Below are 17,837 nucleotides of genomic sequence, written 5' to 3'. Positions count from 1 at the left end.
ATGCGGAGATAAGGATGAAGTAGACAAAATGAGTGTCAGATTTGAGCCTATTTCACTGTAACACATTAATTTTAGTGCTGCTTCTAATTGTCTAGTTCAGACTACAACTGCAATGGACTTGTGACATAAACCGCTGAAATCACATAAAGCATTTCATGGTTTCAGTTCTGCAGCTATAATGACGTGATGCATGTGTAACACTTGTTTCTCTCATATGCAAAGCTATGCAGGAACTGGTGACGGGTCGCTTTTCAGACAGCCCATTAGAAAATCACTCCTCTATTGTAGATGCCAAAGGGATATGAGTGCAGTTACCAAGTTTTTTTTTTATTTCATTTTTTTTGTTTAAATCTAAAAAGGCACTTATTTTCAATACAGTAGCACTAGGCCACCCACCCATCATAAAGTGAACTGTGCCACTCCTCAATAGAGTTATCTCCATCTTCAGCACACATGAATCCAATTTGTCCAGAAATTCCCCTCAAGCAAGGAAATTCAATTAAAGTTGGTTTATCGTGTATCTCCTGAGGTGGCTGCCTTTACATGGCTACAGCTGTATGTCCTCCAACTCTGCTTTGTTGTTTGGTGAGGTGATGCCGTAGTTGCTTTTTGATGACACCTTTTTTAATGGTTTCTCAGAGCAGAGGACGCTCTCTTTAATTTGGTTTGTTGTCCTAGTAGTGATCAGGTGAGCTGTGTTTCAAGCCTGAGCCTCTTGGCTTGTTGTTGTAAATATCTATTAAAAGGTGATATAATATAATAAGCAGGATGTCATGTGCTCTTTATCTTGTTAGCAAGCTGCTGTGATCAAGGGTATAACAACTTACCCAAATGAACAAGCTAAGGAGTGTGACTTATGTTTCTGAAGAACAATCTCTTTCTGTCTCTCGCCCTCTCTCTCTCTCTCCCTCTCTCGCTTGCTCCTCCAAAGTACACATTCCATGCTTGGATGTGATTTCACCATTGTGAGCCTGATGTACAGAGGAGGAAAGACATGTTCTGATGGCAGACCATCTTCCCTCAGGGTTACTGGAAGCATGTGTTGTCGTCGGAGCCTCTGGGGATAAACTCAAGGATGTCTACCAGGTAATACCAATCAGCAAATGTATTTTTTAATACAGAGCTTATTAGAGAGATGAGCTAGATCGTTGATTAGAAATGTAAAATGGAGGTTAACATGGATTGTTCTGTTTAGTCTCTACAGCAGGGCAACACGACAACAGACATCCTTTCTTTAGACCCAGAGGTCTTGCAAGTCCACGTGCCTCCATTTGTGACCAAAGAGAATGCAGATGAGTCTGGTGTCCCCAGAACCTTCAGTTGAGTCCAGTGCAGACGGTCCTTCATCAAGAAGAAGGAGAGGCCAGTGGTGGCTCCTAGTGGCCCTGGAGGGGCCGGGAGCAGTGAGGGGGCCACTGTCACGGAGGATGTCAGCATCCCCAAGGACATCGACCTCATGGCCCTGCCTCAACTCTGCTTTCCAGGTAGAGGTATATTGTGAGGCTGATAGCCAGTTAAATTTGTCATTGTTGGGATTATAAAGATGACCTGACTTGAGGTAAACACCATACCAAAATGAAGGCTGACAGACATCCCTATTTACAATGTCATTAAAACATTAGCTTGAAGACATCGCCCTATGCACTGTCTAACAATAGAGAGATACAAATAATCCTTACTTTTCTGAAATCAGGGGGGTTTCAAGTAACAAATGAACCAAAAGAAGAGCGTTTGTTTTCACTTTCTAGTCTTCACGGATGTGTTCGGTAACCAAACCCATGGAGTGGTTGTTCAGTGTTGTAGACCATTTCAGGTGGGTGTCTTTCCTTTTTATTCTCCTGCATAAACATGTCATCATTTTCATTCTAAAGCTGTGCAAAACAAAAGTGTTAAACGCTTTCGCTATGACGCTCCTTCCTGCGAAAGACTCAATGCTCACACAGTTGATTTGTCACTTCTGTCCTCGTAGGAAGGGTCGGTGTTCTATCAGAATGGACACTGGTCGTCCACCAGGACCACTAAGCTCTACACTGCTTATGCCATCTGTGTCATATCCAAGCATCCTTATTCCAATGCTCTGAAGGACTGTCTGTCTTGGTATGGGTCAATACGTATTCACTACAGCCATATCTGTGTGTTGTCATTTCTTAAATCATTCTCTTCTGTACACTTCCGTAGTTTGCTGGTGCAGCTTAGAACATGCCGGTTGTCTGAAGAGAGGGTGAAGGAATTTGCAGCCAAACTGTCTCTAGTGCCCATTCCACATCCTGGACAACTACATGTGGTGAGCTGCTTTATGTTATCCAGTCCATCTATCCAAACTGCTAGGCTACCTGAAGTGCCAGCGGTTGGTTGTATTTTAACACCACTCACTCTACATGGACAATGCATTGTTGGGGTTTGATTCCTCCTCGGTCCCTCACGTCTCCCCCTCTCTCCATCCTACGGTCTGAATACAAATGACAAAAGAAATACAAACTACTACTACTACCACCACCTCTTTCTTCTTCCTTCTTGTGTACTGATATTGATGATGTGCTCACCCCGACTGTGTCCAGGTGTTCAACCTGAGACCCCTGATGATCATACTGCCTTCCAGAGAGGATAAGGAACACCCCGCTGTAGACCTGGACCTCCATTTGCCCTTCCTGTGCTTTAGATCCAAACAGATTTTACAGGTGAGTAGAGAGTTATGTTCAGACTGGTAACAGCATTTTACCATGAAGTGGTGTTTTGACTTCTGCCCTGTCTGGCAACAACTCTGCTTTTTCTGCTCTGCTCTACTCTATTCTTTCTGCTGTACTCTTTCTGTTCTACTCTACTCTGCTCTTTCTGCTCTACTCTTTCTGCTCTACTCTTTCTGCTCTACTCTGTCTGTTCTACTCTACTCTGCTCTTTCTGTTCTACTCTACTCTGCTCTTTCTACTCTACTCTACTCTGCTCTTCTCTTTCTGCTCTACCCTGCTCTGATCTACTCTTTCGACTCTGCTCTTTCTACTCTGCTCTTTCTGCTCTGTTCTTTCTGCTCAACTCTGCTCTACTCTGCTCTTTCTGCTCTGCTCTTTCTGCTCTGCTCTTTCTGCTCTACTCTTTCTGCTCTACTCTTTCTATTCTGCTCTACTCTGTTCTACTCTTCTCTTTCTGCTTTACTCTGCTCTTTCTGCTCTGCTCTACTCTGCTCTTACTGCTCTGCTCTTTCTGCTCTGCTCTTTCTGCTCTATTCTTTTCTGCTCTTTTTGCTGTACTCATCTCTTTCTGCTCTACTCTACTCTGCTCTTTCTGCTCTACTCTTCTCTTTCTGCTCTAATATACTCTGCTCTGCTCTTTCTACCCTGCTGTCCTCTCCTCTGGTTCTATTGACCCCTGGCCCTGTGTTGGTTTGCCCAGATCATCACTGGTATTCTGATGGAGCAGAGGGTAGTGTTCTTCTCAGCTGACTGGGCCCGCCTCACCCTGGTGGCAGAGTGTTTCATGCTCTACATCCACCCCCTCCACTGGCAGCACCCCTACGTACCCATCCTCTCAGCCCAGATGCTGGACTTCGTCATGGCTCCCACCATCTTCCTCATGGGCTGCCACCTCAACCACTTTGAGGAGGTCGCTGCGGTAGGAGGCTTTGTATTAGTAGTAGTAGTTTCTTTATTGCAACCTTGGTACATCCTTTATATAACCATGGTTATGTCTGTGTTATTTGATGTCGGACAACAATATGATTTTCATGATGTCGTTGCGTCAAGTGTCCAACTGTCCATAAACAGTGTTTAGACCTACTGCTTGGTTGTACTGTCTTGTTCCGTTTCCAAACAGTTGAAATGTCATAGCAGTTGGAGAAAGGAAAGCTTTGACTTTTGAATGTTTTTGGAACTCTCTTCTATTCTCTGTGACAGGAAACAGACGACCTGATCTTGACTAATATTGATGATGGAACAGTGTCTTCCTCCTGCTCAGAGACTGTTGACCTACCAGACGTCCCCTTCGCTTCGGCAGAGTGTTTTACCAGCGGTAGGACACCCCCCCCAAATGGCACCCTGTTCCCTATATAGTGCACTACTTGGGAATAATGTACTACTTATGGGCCCTGTTAAAAGGTAGTGCACCATATAGGGAATAGGGTGCCATTTGAGAATCAAATCAAATTGTATTCGTCACATGGTTCATAAACAACAAGTGTTGACTAACAGTGAAATGCTTACTTGCGGGCCCTTCCCAACAATGCAGAGAGAAAAATGTAGAACAAAAGAATAACAGGAGGAATACATAGACAATGCAGACTATGTGCTCTGGTCTGTGCTGAAGCTCCCTACAACTGAAATGACACATCCATTGTCTCAATAACACAGAATGAGGTTATTGAGAGGTAGAATACCACATCAGTTATCACTCACAGTCATGCTTATATAACGTTGTTTTTGTGGCAGTGAGTGAACAACAGTTTTCTCCTCTTGCTGCTCTATAGGAGGAAGGGCCTCCAGCTACAATATGATCTAGAGGTGTGTGACCAAGGGGCCGGCACAGACGTTAATGAGATGCGCATGCTGAGAAGACAATGGCAGCAGAACCTGAACTGGGAAATACAGAAGGTTACCTTGGAGCTCATTGTCAACATGTTCAGGTCAGTCGTTCTGTTCACACTCTCTTTCTGAGGTGTAGGGCTTAAAGTATGACATCATCATACACATCGGGTGGACTTCCTGCTTACAGACATCAACAAGTGAATTCAAATCTATCAATACCGCTCTCCCTTGAGCAGTGCCCACACTGGAAAGAGCCAATAGTGGCATATGTGAGATTTTGTTGGTGTTGTATCTGTAAGGAGGAAGTCAACCCGGTAAGGTGTAGGAAGATGTTATATTTCCTTGTCTTTAAAGGCACTAATTAGCCCGTGTATTAATGGTCCGCCGCATTTCTGCCTTACATCAGAGATGTCAGTGGTCGCCTGAAATATGAACACAGAGTGTTTAACAGTGAAGAGTTCCTGAAGACCAGAGAGCTAGCTGACCAACCCTTTTATAAAAAGGTACATGTTGAAGTAGCCTCTCAGATCACGATCACTATAAAGAGTACGGTTGATTCCTACATTCAGTTTAGACATGTGTATCCATATAGGTCTTGGAGACACACATCTTTCATTCATTCCTGAAGGACCGCCTCAATAGGGAGATGGATGCTTTCACACGCATGGAAGTCAACACTCGCTCAGAGACACAGAAGTAAGCTCTCACTTACAATATCCCTTTCCTGCGTATCCCTTCCCCTACCCTCCAGCTCACTTTTCTCCCTGATGGGTACAGTGATGGTTAGAACGAAGCCTGAGTTATGGCACCACTGCTAACCTGCATGGACATGTTATGGAATTCAGTCCAATTATTAATTTATACAACATACCGCTGCAAACCTGCTTTGTTAACATCAAAGGAAGAGTTTCTCCACAAGTCTGATCCAGTTATCCAGTCTGTTGGATGTTGTATTGTTGTTGAATATTTGAATGTACAGCAGAGGGGTTTTTCTCAAACCTCTCTTCTAGAACCCCCATCCATTTACAGTGTTTGAGAGTTTCGATGATTAGTTGACCACTTAGCCTTGGTGATTAGTTGACCAATTAGCCTTGGTGATTAGTTGACCAGTTAGCCTTGGTGATTAGTTGACCAGTTAGCCTTGGTGATTAGTTGACCAGTTAGCCTTGGCGATTAGTTGACCAGTTAGCCTTGGCGATTAGTTGACCAGTTAGCCTTGGCGATTAGTTGACCGGTTAGCCTTGGTGATTAGTTGACCAGTTAGCCTTGGTGATTAGTTGACCGGTTAGGCTTGGCGATTAGTTGACCGGTTAGGCTTGGCGATTAGTTGACCGGTTAGCCTTGACGATTAGTTAACCAGTTAGTGCTGGAATAGATCAAATAAGTGAAAGAGACTGGCTAGGGATACTGGAGGAGCAATTTTGGAAATTATTGAATTCTGTTACATAGCACCCCACTGCAAACATGCTATATATATGGCTGGGGGAGACTCAGTGAGAGGTTTAAGGTCTTGTTTGGTGTTCGGGGTCTTGTTTGGTATTCGGGGTCTTGTATGGTATTTAGGGTCTTGTATGGTACTCAGTCCTGTATGTATATTAGGGTATTGTATGGTATTTAGGGTCTTGTATGGTATACAGTCCTGTATGGTATTTAGGGTCTTGTATGGTATACAGTCCTGTATGTATATTAGGGTCTTGTATACAGTCCTGTATGGTATTTAGGTCTTCTATGGTATACAGTCCTGTATGGTATTTAGGTCTTGTGTGGTATACAGTCCTGTATGGTATTTAGGGTCTTGTGTGGTATACAGTCCTGTGTGGTATTTAGGGTCTTGTATGGTATACAGTCCTGTATGTATATTAGGGTCTTGTATGGTATACAGTCCTGTATGGTATTTAGGATCTTGTATGGTATACAGTCCTGTATATATTAGAGGTCAACCGATTATGATTTTTCAACGCCGGTACCGATTATTGGGGGACCAAAAAAAGTCGATACCGATTAATCGGCCGATTTAAAATAAACTGTAACCATTTATTTATTTTTTTATTTAGTTATTTTTTTTTATTTTTTTTTTCATTTTTTTTATTTATTTGTAATAATGACAATTACAACAATACTGAATGAACACTTATTTTAACTTAATATAATACATCAATAAAATCAATTTAGCCTCAAATAAATAATGAAACATGTTCAATTTGGTTTAAATAATGCAAAAACAAAGTGTTGGAGAAGAAAGTAAAAGTGCAATATGTGCCATGTAAAAAAGCTAACATTTAAGTTCCTTGCTCAGAACAGCCTTTGGTCATTAAAATGGTAGAATCCGGAAACTATCATTTTGAAAACAAAACGTTTATTCTTTCAGTGAAATACAGAACCGTTCCGTATTTTATCTAACGGATGGCATCCCTAAGTCTAAATATTGCTGTTACATTGTACAACCTTCAATGTTATGTCATAGTTATGTACAATTCTGGCAAATTAATTACGGCCTTTGTTAGGAATAAATGGACTTGTCACGTCCTGACCAGTAAAGGGGTTATTTGTTATTGTAGTTTGGTCAGGACGTGGCAGGGGGTGTTTGTTTAGAGTGTTTCGGGGTTTGTTGGGCTATGTTCTTATGTAAGAGGGGTGCTTGTTTTATGTGTTTCGGGGCTTATGGTTAATGTTCTATGTTAGTATATTTCTATGTTCGTTCTAGTATGTCTAGTTCTATGTTAGTATGTCTAGTTAATGGGGTTGACCTTCAATTGGAAGCAGCTGCTCCTAGTTGCTTCTAATTGAAGGTCCTATTTAAGAGGGGTGTTTTTCTGTGGGATTTTGTGGGTAGTTGTTCCTTGCTTAGTGTTTGTGCACCTGACAGGACTGTTTCGTTTTGTTATTTTTTGTATACGTATTTATTTGTTAATTCCTTCTTCAAAATAAAAAGAAGATGAGTGTACATATTCCCGCTGCGTTTTGGTCGGATCCTTACGACAACCGTGACAGGACTTCTGTCACAGAAGTTGTCATGTAGTGAAGAGGACCAAGGCGCAGCGGGAATATGGATACTCATATTTTAATTTTCAAAAAAAAGAGTAAAGTATCCACTGAATAAACAATAAACACAACAGTGACAGTCTTACAGGCATACAAAACGCAGTGCAAGTACAACCACCCACAACCCCAAAGAAAAACACACACACCTATATAGGACTTCCAATCAAAGGCAACTCAACACACCTGCCTTCAATTGGAAGTCCCAATCAACAATACAAACATACCCAACACAAACATGCCACGTCCTGACCAAAACTAAAACACTAGCTCCATCTGCTGGTCAGGACGTGACAGTACCCCCCCCCCTCAAGGTGCAGACCCCGGAATGCACCTACCAACAGAAAAACGCCAACAAAAAACCCATAAACAATAACCCCTAAACAATAAGGGAGGGAAGGGAGGGAAGGGAGGTTGGCTGCCGTCACCGACGGCACTGTGCTACACCCTCCCTCCCCAACCCACCTATATTGGAATTGGCTGAGGTGCAGGCCGTGGACCTCGCTCCACCCTCGCGTCGCCCACTTTGATGGCGCCGATAGCTGTGCCGGGCAGACGGGCCACTCGGGCTGACCCTGGCAGACGGACCACTCGGGCTGGGCCGGGGGACAGGAGGGCCCCTCGGGCTGGGCCGGAGGGCAGGAGGGCCCCTCGGGCTGGGCCGGAGGGCAGGAGGGCCCCTCGGGCTGGACCGGAGGGCAGGAGGGCCACTCGGGCTGGACCGGAGGGCAGGAGGGCCACTCGGGCTGGACCGGAGGGCAGGAGGGCCACTCGGGCTGGCACCGGAGGGCAGGAGGGCCACTCGGGCTGCACCGGAGGGCAGGAGGGCCACTCGGGCAGTTCAGGGCAGTCTGGCCACTCGGGCAGTTCAGGGCAGTCTGGCCACTCGGGCAGTTCAGGGCAGTCTGGCCACTCCGGCAGTTCAGGGCAGTCTGGCCACTCCGGCAGTTCAGGGCAGTCTGGCCACTCCGGCAGTTCAGGGCAGTCTGGCCACTCTGGCGACTGTTGACTGGCGGGCAGCTCTGACGACTGTTGACTGGCGGGCAGCTCTGACGACTGTTGACTGGCGGGCAGCTCTGACGACTGTTGACTGGCGGGCAGCTCTGACGACTGTTGACTGGCGGGCAGCTCTGACGACTGTTGACTGGCGGGCAGCTCTGACGACTGTTGACTGGCGGGCAGCTCTGACGACTGTTGACTGGCGGGCAGCTCTGGTGACTGTTGACTGGCGAGGCTGGGCTGACGCACTAGTCTCCTGATGCGTGGGGCTGGTACTGGACGGACCAACCTAGAGACACGCACCTCCATGCTAGTGCGTTTAGCGGGAAACACCGGACCTTTGAGGCGCACTGGCGGTCTTGAGCACAGGGTTGGCATCACCCCTTCCGGCTGTTTTGGGGGGGCACACGGGTAGTTTGGCTGGGCCAGGGTTGAGCCCTAAGCCAACTCCCCGTGCTTACCGTACTGCTTCTAGTTGCTTCTAATTGAAGGTCCTATTTAAGAGGGGTGTTTTTCTGTGGGATTTTGTGGGTAGTTGTTCCATGTTTAGTGTTTGTGCACCTGACAGGACTGTTTCGTTTTGTTATTTTTTTGTGTATGTATTTATTTGTTTCTCCTTCTTCAAAATAAAAAGAAGATGAGTATACATATTCCCGCTGCGTTTTGGTCTGATCCTTACGACAACCGTGACAGGACTTCTGTCACAAAAGTTGTCATGTAGAGAAGAGGACCAAGGCGCAGCGGGAATATGGATACTCATATTTTAATTTTCAAAAAAAAGAGTAAAGTATCCACTGAATAAACAATAAACACAACAGTGACAGTCTTACAGGCATACAAAACGCAGTGCAAGTACAACCACCCACAACCCCAAAGAAAAACACACACACCTATATAGGACTTCCAATCAAAGGCAACTCAACACACCTGCCTTCAATTGGAAGTCCCAATCAACAATACAAACATACCCAACACAAACATGCCACGTCCTGACCAAAACTAAAACACTAGCTCCATCTGCTGGTCAGGACGTGACAACTTCACACAGTTCGCAATGAGCCTGGCGGCCCAAACTGCTGCATATACCCTGACTGCTTGCACGGAACGCAAGAGAAGTGACACAATTTCCCTAGTTATAAGAAAGGCATTGATGTTTATGGTTAGGTACATTGGTGCAACGACAGTGCTTTTTTCACAAATGCGCTTGTTACATCATCACCCGTTTGTCAAAGTAGGCTGTGATTCAATGAGAAATTAACAGGCACCGCATCGATTATATGCAACGCAGGACATGCTAGATAAACTAGTAATATCATCAACCATGTGTAGTTAACTAGTGATTATGTTAAGATAAGTTTAATGCTAGCTAGCAACTTACCTTGGCTTCTTGCTGCCCTCGCGTAACAGGTAGTCAGCCTGCCACGCAGGCTCCTCGTGGAGTGCAATGTAAGGCAGGTGGTTAGAGCGTTGGACTAGTAACTGGAAGGTTGCAAAAACGAATCCCTGAGCTTACAAGGTAAACATCTGTCGTTCTGCCCCTGAACAAGGCAGTTAACCCACCGTTCCTAGGCCGTCATTGAAAATAAGAATGTGTTCTTAACTGACTTGCCTAGTTAAATAAAAAAATTACAATTATATTTTACAAATCGGTCTCCAAATATACCGATTACCGATTGTTATGAAAACTTGAAATCGGCCCTAATTAATCGGCCATTCCGATTAATCGGTCGACCTCTAGTATGTATATTAGGGTATTGTATGGTCCTGTATGGTATTTAGGGTATTGTATGGTACACAGTCCTGTATGTATATTAGGGTATTGTATGGGATACAGTCCTGTTTTATATGTGTCTGATGTCAGAATGAAGGCGATGACCGACAACCCCAGGAGGCCCACTATGCAGGAAATGGCCAGGAAGTATAGCAGCGACCCAGAGAACCGTCTGAACAAGAGGCTGGGGATGAGCCTCCCCAACCTGGGAGAGGAGCGCCACCTCAACCTCCTCAGACAAACCTCCCTCAAGATCATTATCCCTGAAAATGGTGAGTACACTCTTAAAAAAGATTGTTCCAAAGGGTTCTTCGGTTGTCCCCATAACCCTTTTTGGTTCTAGGTAGAACACTTTTGGGTTCCATATATAACTCTCTGTTGAAAGGGTTCTACATGGAACCCAAAAGGGTTCTACCTGGAACCAAAAAGGTTTTTTCAAGGGGTTCTCCTACCCTTTTAGGTACTAGATAGCAACTTTTTTTTAGGAAGGTTACAAAATTCCAGCAATTTTCCCCAAATTCCCAGGTTTTCCAGAAATCCCAGTTGGAAGATTACTGGAATTAGGACGAAGTAAGCATGAAATCATCCAACCAGGATTTCTGGAAAACCAGATTTTGCAACCCTAGCAGTGGGAGGACTAATAATAGCTATCAACTGATTAACACATATACTGTGATGTTAGTAACATTACACGGTTACATTAACATTACTCCGTAGCATTATGCACTATCTAAAGGACTACTCTACATAACACTGTCATAACAAGTCAGGTCTGTTGTCAGCTAATGAAAATTGACTTTACACTGCTTTAACACAAACTATTTAGTGTTACGTGGCTCTTATGACAGATGGTTACAGTAAAGTGTAGGTCATTAGGCCTTGACTTCTGTGAACAAGAAGATTCATCTTAAAGGGAATTTTCACAAATGTTCAACTTCATATTCATCCTCAACGTCAACATATGTTAAAATGGCGTCTTTCTATGTTCGGTAGTCAAAAAGATAGAGGGAGATAAGTGTTTCCAATGACATCATCGTTGAGCATCATGTGATTTTAACCAATTATGAGCAGCCATTACCTACTAATTGTCTCCTAATTGGTTGATAATGTCATTGGAAACATCTTCCTCACTTTTCTTCTACAGAACATAGAAACACGCCATTTTCACATATGTTGATGTTGGGGTGGTGCTGGAGACGATGAATATGAGGTAGACCATTTTTGTTTGCAGTGTCACTCTTTGTCTTTTTCCACACAGCCTTCAAGATCCCGCCCAAGCCTGTGAAGATCTTCAAGCTGCCAGAATTTCCTCCTCCCATGGTGCACCACCATGTCCAGAACTACTATGGAGAGTTGATCATACTACTGGGGAAGGCCATCTTCTGTGTTCCTCCTGAGAACTCCACCCTCCTGGCCAGGTACTTAGTTTACAACATAGGGATTATTAATTTTATTAAGTCACACTTTAAACACACTAGATCTAAAAAATGGCTTTATTGGGCATTTGTAAAGTCCTCATAAAGTGACCGGACCGCCAAGTTTATAAAGGCAATGCTCCTGCTGATAGCAACGAGAGGCACCTGGCGGGTGAGACAGAGAGAGGGCGCATTAGTGTGTGTCCAATCAGTCACAATACGCACTACATACATGCTTCACAAATAATTTATAAGTGAAGTCCTACTACTCTCCATACAACCCTTTCCCTATTTCCAAGGTACTTCTACCTGCGCGGCTTCATGAACACGCTGTGTTCCAAGCGTCTAGATGCCCTCAGCGACTTTCAGAACCTCTACAAGACGGACATCGAGATCTTCCCCACCGACCTGGTGAAGGCGCTAGTGGACTCGCTGCAGAAGGACGAGCGCTCCCAGGCGGACCGGCGGCCAGAGCTCAAGCGGCTCATCTTCAAGGTGAAGACAGACCACGAGATGGTGCTGGTCCAAGCTGACGACCACGTGAAGAAGTTTCAGCTCCCTAAGACCCACATGCTGCAGGAGGACTTTGTGAAGCGCATCCAGGAGTCTGGGATTGTGAAAGACGTCGCCACCATCCATAGGCTGTTTGTGGCTCTCACTGTGGGTAAGTTGAGACTTACCATCCATAGGCTGTTTGAGGCTCTCACTGTGGGTAAGTTGAGACTTACCATCCATAGGCTGTTTGTGGCTCTCATTGTGGGTAAGTTGAGACTTACCATCCATAGGCTGTTTGAGGCTCTCACTGTGGGTAAGTTGAGACTTAACATCCATAGGCTGTTTGAGGCTCTCACTGTGGGTAAGTTGAGACTTACCATCCATAGGCTGTTTGAGGCTCTCACTGTGGGTAAGTTGAGACTTACCATCCATAGGCTGTTTGAGGCTCTCACTGTGGGTAAGTGACTTAGCGGTCAGGCCTCTCGTTGACAGGACATGGAAATACATGAGCAGTACAGTATGGTTGTACTGTAACAATAAGATCACCCATGATAATAAACAAGTGATTGATCTGTTAATACAGTTTGAAATACAGTACCACTCTGCCTAGGAACCCAGTGTGTATCATCTGTTATCCTACATAGGATCTTGTAAGAGTGACTTTGGATTCAGTGACTTTGGGTTTGAATTCAGCCATGAGTAGTCCCTCCAAATCAGTATTTTACATTGACTCCTCATTGGATGGTAAGCAAAAGACTGTCCAGTTTGTCTGCAGCATCCCATCGTATGACTGGCCAGCGGGACTCATGTGGCATCTCTTTTATTTTTCTCTCCATCTTCATCTCTGCTTGGGTTTAACGTTCATTCCATGACATCACACATGAGATGGATGGCTGTTGTTTCATGGGGCGTCTTCAGCTATGGAAGATGTATAAATGTGCTCTTTGCTTTGACAAAACAGTGTTCCTGTTTACAATGGATGCTGTTTGAAGAGGTTTGTTTCTATTGGCTTGTATGACATGGATAAACATGAAAGTAAAATGATGGAATGCATTTGCATGGTTTTAATGTGCGTTTGATGAGCATGTTCTCTACAGGCTGCTGAGACTTGTCATGCCTTGTTTACATTCACACCACCACTGTCACGTCCTGACCCTAGTAAGATGTCATTTTCTATAGTAGAGTAGGTCAGGGCGTGTTTTGGGTTTTTCTATGTTTTATATTTCTATGATTTAGTTCTAGTTTTTCTATTTCTATGTTTGGGTTAATCTCCAATTGGAGGCAGTTGATCCTCGTTGCCTCTGATTGGAGATCATATTTAAGTAGGGGTTTTTCTTCCTTGGTTTTTGTGGGTAGTTGTTTTCTGTTTAGTGTATGTCACCTGACGGAACTGTTGTCGGTCGTTTTGTTGTTTTGTTAAAGTATATTCATTAAAAAGTAAATATGAGCACTATACACGCTGCACCTTGGTCCCCTTTATACGACCCTCGTTACAACCACTCTTACAACGAATAGCTCCTTGAAGACTGAAGCTTTCTTCTAAGAGAAGGTTACCTCTGTTTCCAGGGTAACAGAAGCAGATTGACGTGGAGGTGTTCCGTGTGTTCTACACCTTCTGTTTCCAGGGCAACAGAAGCAGATTGACCCAGAGGTATTCCGTGTGTTCTACACCTTCTGGAAAGAGACGGAGTTGGAGGCCCAGGACGTTCACCTGCCAGCTGAGGTCATAGAGCACCTGGACAACAACGAGTGTGTCTACAAGCTGTCCTGCTCCGTGAAAACCAACCAGGGAGTGGGTAAGATCGCCATGACACAGAAGAGGCTCTTCCTGCTCACTGACGGGGGGCCTGGGTTTATCGAGATCACCAAGTTCAGAGACTTAAAGGTGTGGTTACTTTATGTTTAGGCACTAGTAGTAGTACTGTTCAGGGATGAGTTCTTTAAAAGCTTTGTAGTCCTAAAATAATCTTTCACAAATATAGGCAATGGATGAAATATGATCTTAGTGCTATGAAGCTTTTGGAAATTCACTCAGTAATCAATAATACTGAAGGGTACATTGGTATGACTACAGTGTATTGCCTTCAATGTTTGGCTTTGTTCAAATGAAAATCTGCCATGATGACGATGACACATCTGCTATTCCTCTCCTCACATTTCAGTTGAATGCATTCAGTTGTCCAACCGACTAGATATCCCCCTTTCCCTCTCGTCTCTGTCAGGAGGTGAAAATCTCCTTTGCTCCTTTCCTGCTGCTGAGGATCCCGTCTCTGAAGATCAAGTGCAGTCTGAGGAAGGAGGTGTTTGAGGCCAACCTGAAGTCTGCGTGTGACCTGTGGAATCTCATGGTCAGAGAGATGTGGGCTGGGAGGATGATGGCAGACGACCACAAGGTAGGATATACACCGGATCTCAAAGACTGGTGCTGCATTCAGTAGGGTATAATGTAACCAAGTTGAATTCATTAAACTAACCCCTTCAGCTTGAAATACCCCAACCCGCACCATGGAATTGCTAGCTTTTCGGTGGCGCAGCAAAGCCTAACCTCTTGAGGACCCCTTCGAGATACAATCCCGCTAACGGGATTGGTTGGACAACAACCAGTGAGATAGCATGGCGCGATATTCAAAACAAAATCATCTCAAAATTAAAATTCAAGTATTATACGGCATTTTAAAGATACTCTACTTGTTAATCCAATCACATTGTCCGATTTCAAAAAGGCTTTACGGTGAAAGCAAAACATTAGATTATTTTAGCATAGCACCTCAGTAAAAAAAAAAAAGCAATTTTCCAAGCACTATAGCCATCACAAAACCAGATATACAGCTAAAATTAAGCACTAACCTTTGACAATCTTCATCAGATGACACTCCTAGGACATCATGTTAGACAATACATGCATTTTTTGTTCGATCAAGTTTATATTTATATCCAAAAACCCAATTTTTACATTGGCGCGTGACGTTCAGAAAATGTTTTCTCCCCATAAATCCCGGTGAATAGGCACATTTAATTTACAGAAGAACTCATAAACGTTGATAAAATTTATAACAATTATTTAAAGAATTAGAGATAATCTACTCCTTTATGCAACCACCTTCAGATTTCAAAATAACATTACGGAAAAAGCACATTGTTCAATATTCTGAGTACAGAACTTAGCCTTCAATGCTAAGTTATACAGTTAGCCTACAACCACGGCGTCGACAAATCTCTAACAATATGTTCGAAATATTTACTTACCTTTGCTGATCTTCGGTGGAATGCACTCGGATGGGCACCCACTTCCACAAGAAATGTTCATTTGTTCTGCAAAGTCCATCATTTATGTCCAAATACGTCCGTTTTGTTGACCCATTCAGAACACTTTACAATGCCATGTGGCGTGGACGCAAATCCATAGACGAAATGTTCAAAGTTCCATTACCGTTTGTAGAAACACGTAAAACGATGTTTACAATCAATCCTTTAGGGTATTTTTTTACGTAAAATTGCGATAATTTTACAACAGGGCAATAGGTATTCATCCCTGAAGAAAAATTAAAAAACGATGAAGTCACCTGCACGCGCATCATAAGACACCTGTGGCTCAGTTGGTAGAGCATGGTGTGTGCAACACCAGGGTTGTGGGTTCGATTCCCACGGGGGGCCAGTACAAAAAAAAATGCATGAAATGTATGCATTCATTACTGTAAGTCGCTCTGGATAAGAGCGTCTGCTAAATGACTAAAATGTAAATGTAAAATGTCCTCAGACTGGCCAATGATTGACTGAGCCATAATTATCTGCCCGGTAACAGCTGATGGTTGAAACCAGTTCCTAAAGATTGTTGACAGCCAATGGAAGAGTTAGGAGGTGCAACGTAAATCCTATGTCACTGTAGTTTTTCAAGGGATTCAAAACAAAAACTACATTTCTAATTTCTCCCACTTCCTGATTCAATTTTTCTCCGTTTTTTTGCCTGCCATATGAGTTCTGTTATACTCACAGACACCATTCAAACAGTTTTAGAAACTTCAGAGTGTTTTCTATCCAAATCTACTAATAATATGCATATTCTATTTTCTGAGCCAGAGTAGTAACCTGTTTAAATTGGGTACGTTTTTCATCCGGCCGTGAAAATACTGCCCCCTAGCCCCAACAGTGCAGTGACTTCTGTTAAACACTTTGTGGAACGTGTGGGTAGAAATATTAGCATAGTCCATTTCACCCTCCTGAATGCGTTCTGTGGTTATTCATAGTCTTGAAAAACATGTCACATTCTTTTATTACCGTATTATGAAAAAAGTATAAGATCGGTTGGCACCTAAAGGGATATTAATCTTACAGTACAGGCTTGTCCCACCCCTCTGGCCTGATGGTTTCCTCCAAGTTTCCTAAAGGGATATTAATCTTACAGTACAGGCTTGTCCCACCCCTCTGGCCTGATGGTTTCCTCCAGGCTTCCTAAAGGGATGTTAATACATTTTTTAGTTTATTTAACCTTTATTTAACTAGGCAAGTCTGTTAAGAACAAATTCTTATTTACAATGACAGCCTAGGAACAGTGGGTTAACTGCCTTGTTCAGGGGCAGAACGACAGAGTTTTACCTTGTAAGCTCAGGGATTCGATTCAGCAACCTTTCGGTTACTGGCCCAACGCTCTAACCACTAGGCTACCTGCCGCCCCATGTTGCAGTACAGGCTTGTCCCACCCCTCTGCTCTGCTGGAAAACATTATGTTTTGTCCTTATTATATTCTCCTAATGTGATCTCCCAAACTTATTGTGATCTCCAAAACTTAATGTGATCTCCCAAGCTGTTTAATTGGCTGTACTCATTGTACATTGTAGTGTGTAGTAGGTTGTGTATATATACTTGTAAGACTATGTCTCTCTTATAGGATCCTCAGTACAGGCAGTGTGTGTATAAGTTGTCATGTTCCCTTTAAGGATCCTCAGTACAGGCAGTGTGTGTATAAGTTGTCATGTTCCCTTTAAGGATCCTCGGTACAGGCAGTGTGTATAAGTTGTCATGTTCCCTTTAAGGATCGTCAGTACAGGCAGTGTGTGTATAAGTTGTCATGTTCCCTTTAAGGATCCTCAGTACAGGCAGTGTGTATAAGTTGTCATGTTCCCTTTAAGGATCCTCAGTACAGGCAGTGTGTGTATAAGTTGTCATGTTCCCTTTAAGGATCCTCAGTACAGGCAGTGTGTATAAGTTGTCATGTTCCCTTTAAGGATCCTCAGTACAGGCAGTGTGTGTATAAGTTGTCATGTTCCCTTTAATGATCCTCAGTACAGGCAGTGTGTGTATAAGTTGTCATGTTCCCTTTAAGGATCCTCAGTACAGGCAGTGTGTGTATAAGTTGTCATGTTCCCTTTAATGATCCTCAGTACAGGCAGTGTGTGTATAAGTTGTCATGTTCCCTTTAAGGATCCTCAGTACATGCAGCAGGCTTTGACTAACGTCTTGCTCATGGATGCTGTGGTTGGGTGCCTTCAGACCCAGAAGGCCGTATTTGCCGCCTCCAAACTGGCATACTTTGACAGAGTGAAACATGAAGGTATGCATTATGGTCCAGATACACTGTTGATTTGTTTTTTTGCATATAAATCATCT

General features: G+C 43.7%; 1 pseudogene across 1 annotated transcript in view; it reads left to right on the top strand.

Moving 5' to 3' along the window:
- The first annotated feature begins 1,002 nt into the window (after positions 1 to 1,002).
- Positions 1,003 to 17,837, top strand: part of LOC106606031 (DENN domain-containing protein 3-like) — a 33,852-nt pseudogene continuing 17,017 nt past the window's right edge. The window contains exons 1-17 of the transcript XR_014392263.1: positions 1,003 to 1,086; positions 1,331 to 1,484; positions 1,694 to 1,813; positions 1,970 to 2,097; positions 2,179 to 2,284; positions 2,559 to 2,678; positions 3,388 to 3,606; positions 3,888 to 4,030; positions 4,457 to 4,612; positions 4,921 to 5,017; positions 5,107 to 5,210; positions 10,414 to 10,595; positions 11,582 to 11,741; positions 12,038 to 12,402; positions 13,859 to 14,118; positions 14,456 to 14,626; positions 17,652 to 17,781. The product of XR_014392263.1 is annotated as a DENN domain-containing protein 3-like (transcript). The remainder of the gene's footprint in view (positions 1,087 to 1,330; positions 1,485 to 1,693; positions 1,814 to 1,969; positions 2,098 to 2,178; positions 2,285 to 2,558; positions 2,679 to 3,387; positions 3,607 to 3,887; positions 4,031 to 4,456; positions 4,613 to 4,920; positions 5,018 to 5,106; positions 5,211 to 10,413; positions 10,596 to 11,581; positions 11,742 to 12,037; positions 12,403 to 13,858; positions 14,119 to 14,455; positions 14,627 to 17,651; positions 17,782 to 17,837) is intronic.

This window comes from Salmo salar, chromosome 05 (assembly GCF_965601325.2).
Source record: "Salmo salar chromosome 05, fSalSal1, whole genome shotgun sequence".
In the NCBI taxonomy this organism is placed as follows: Eukaryota; Metazoa; Chordata; class Actinopteri; order Salmoniformes; family Salmonidae; genus Salmo; species Salmo salar.
This window is presented reverse-complemented; position numbering and strand designations above follow the sequence as displayed.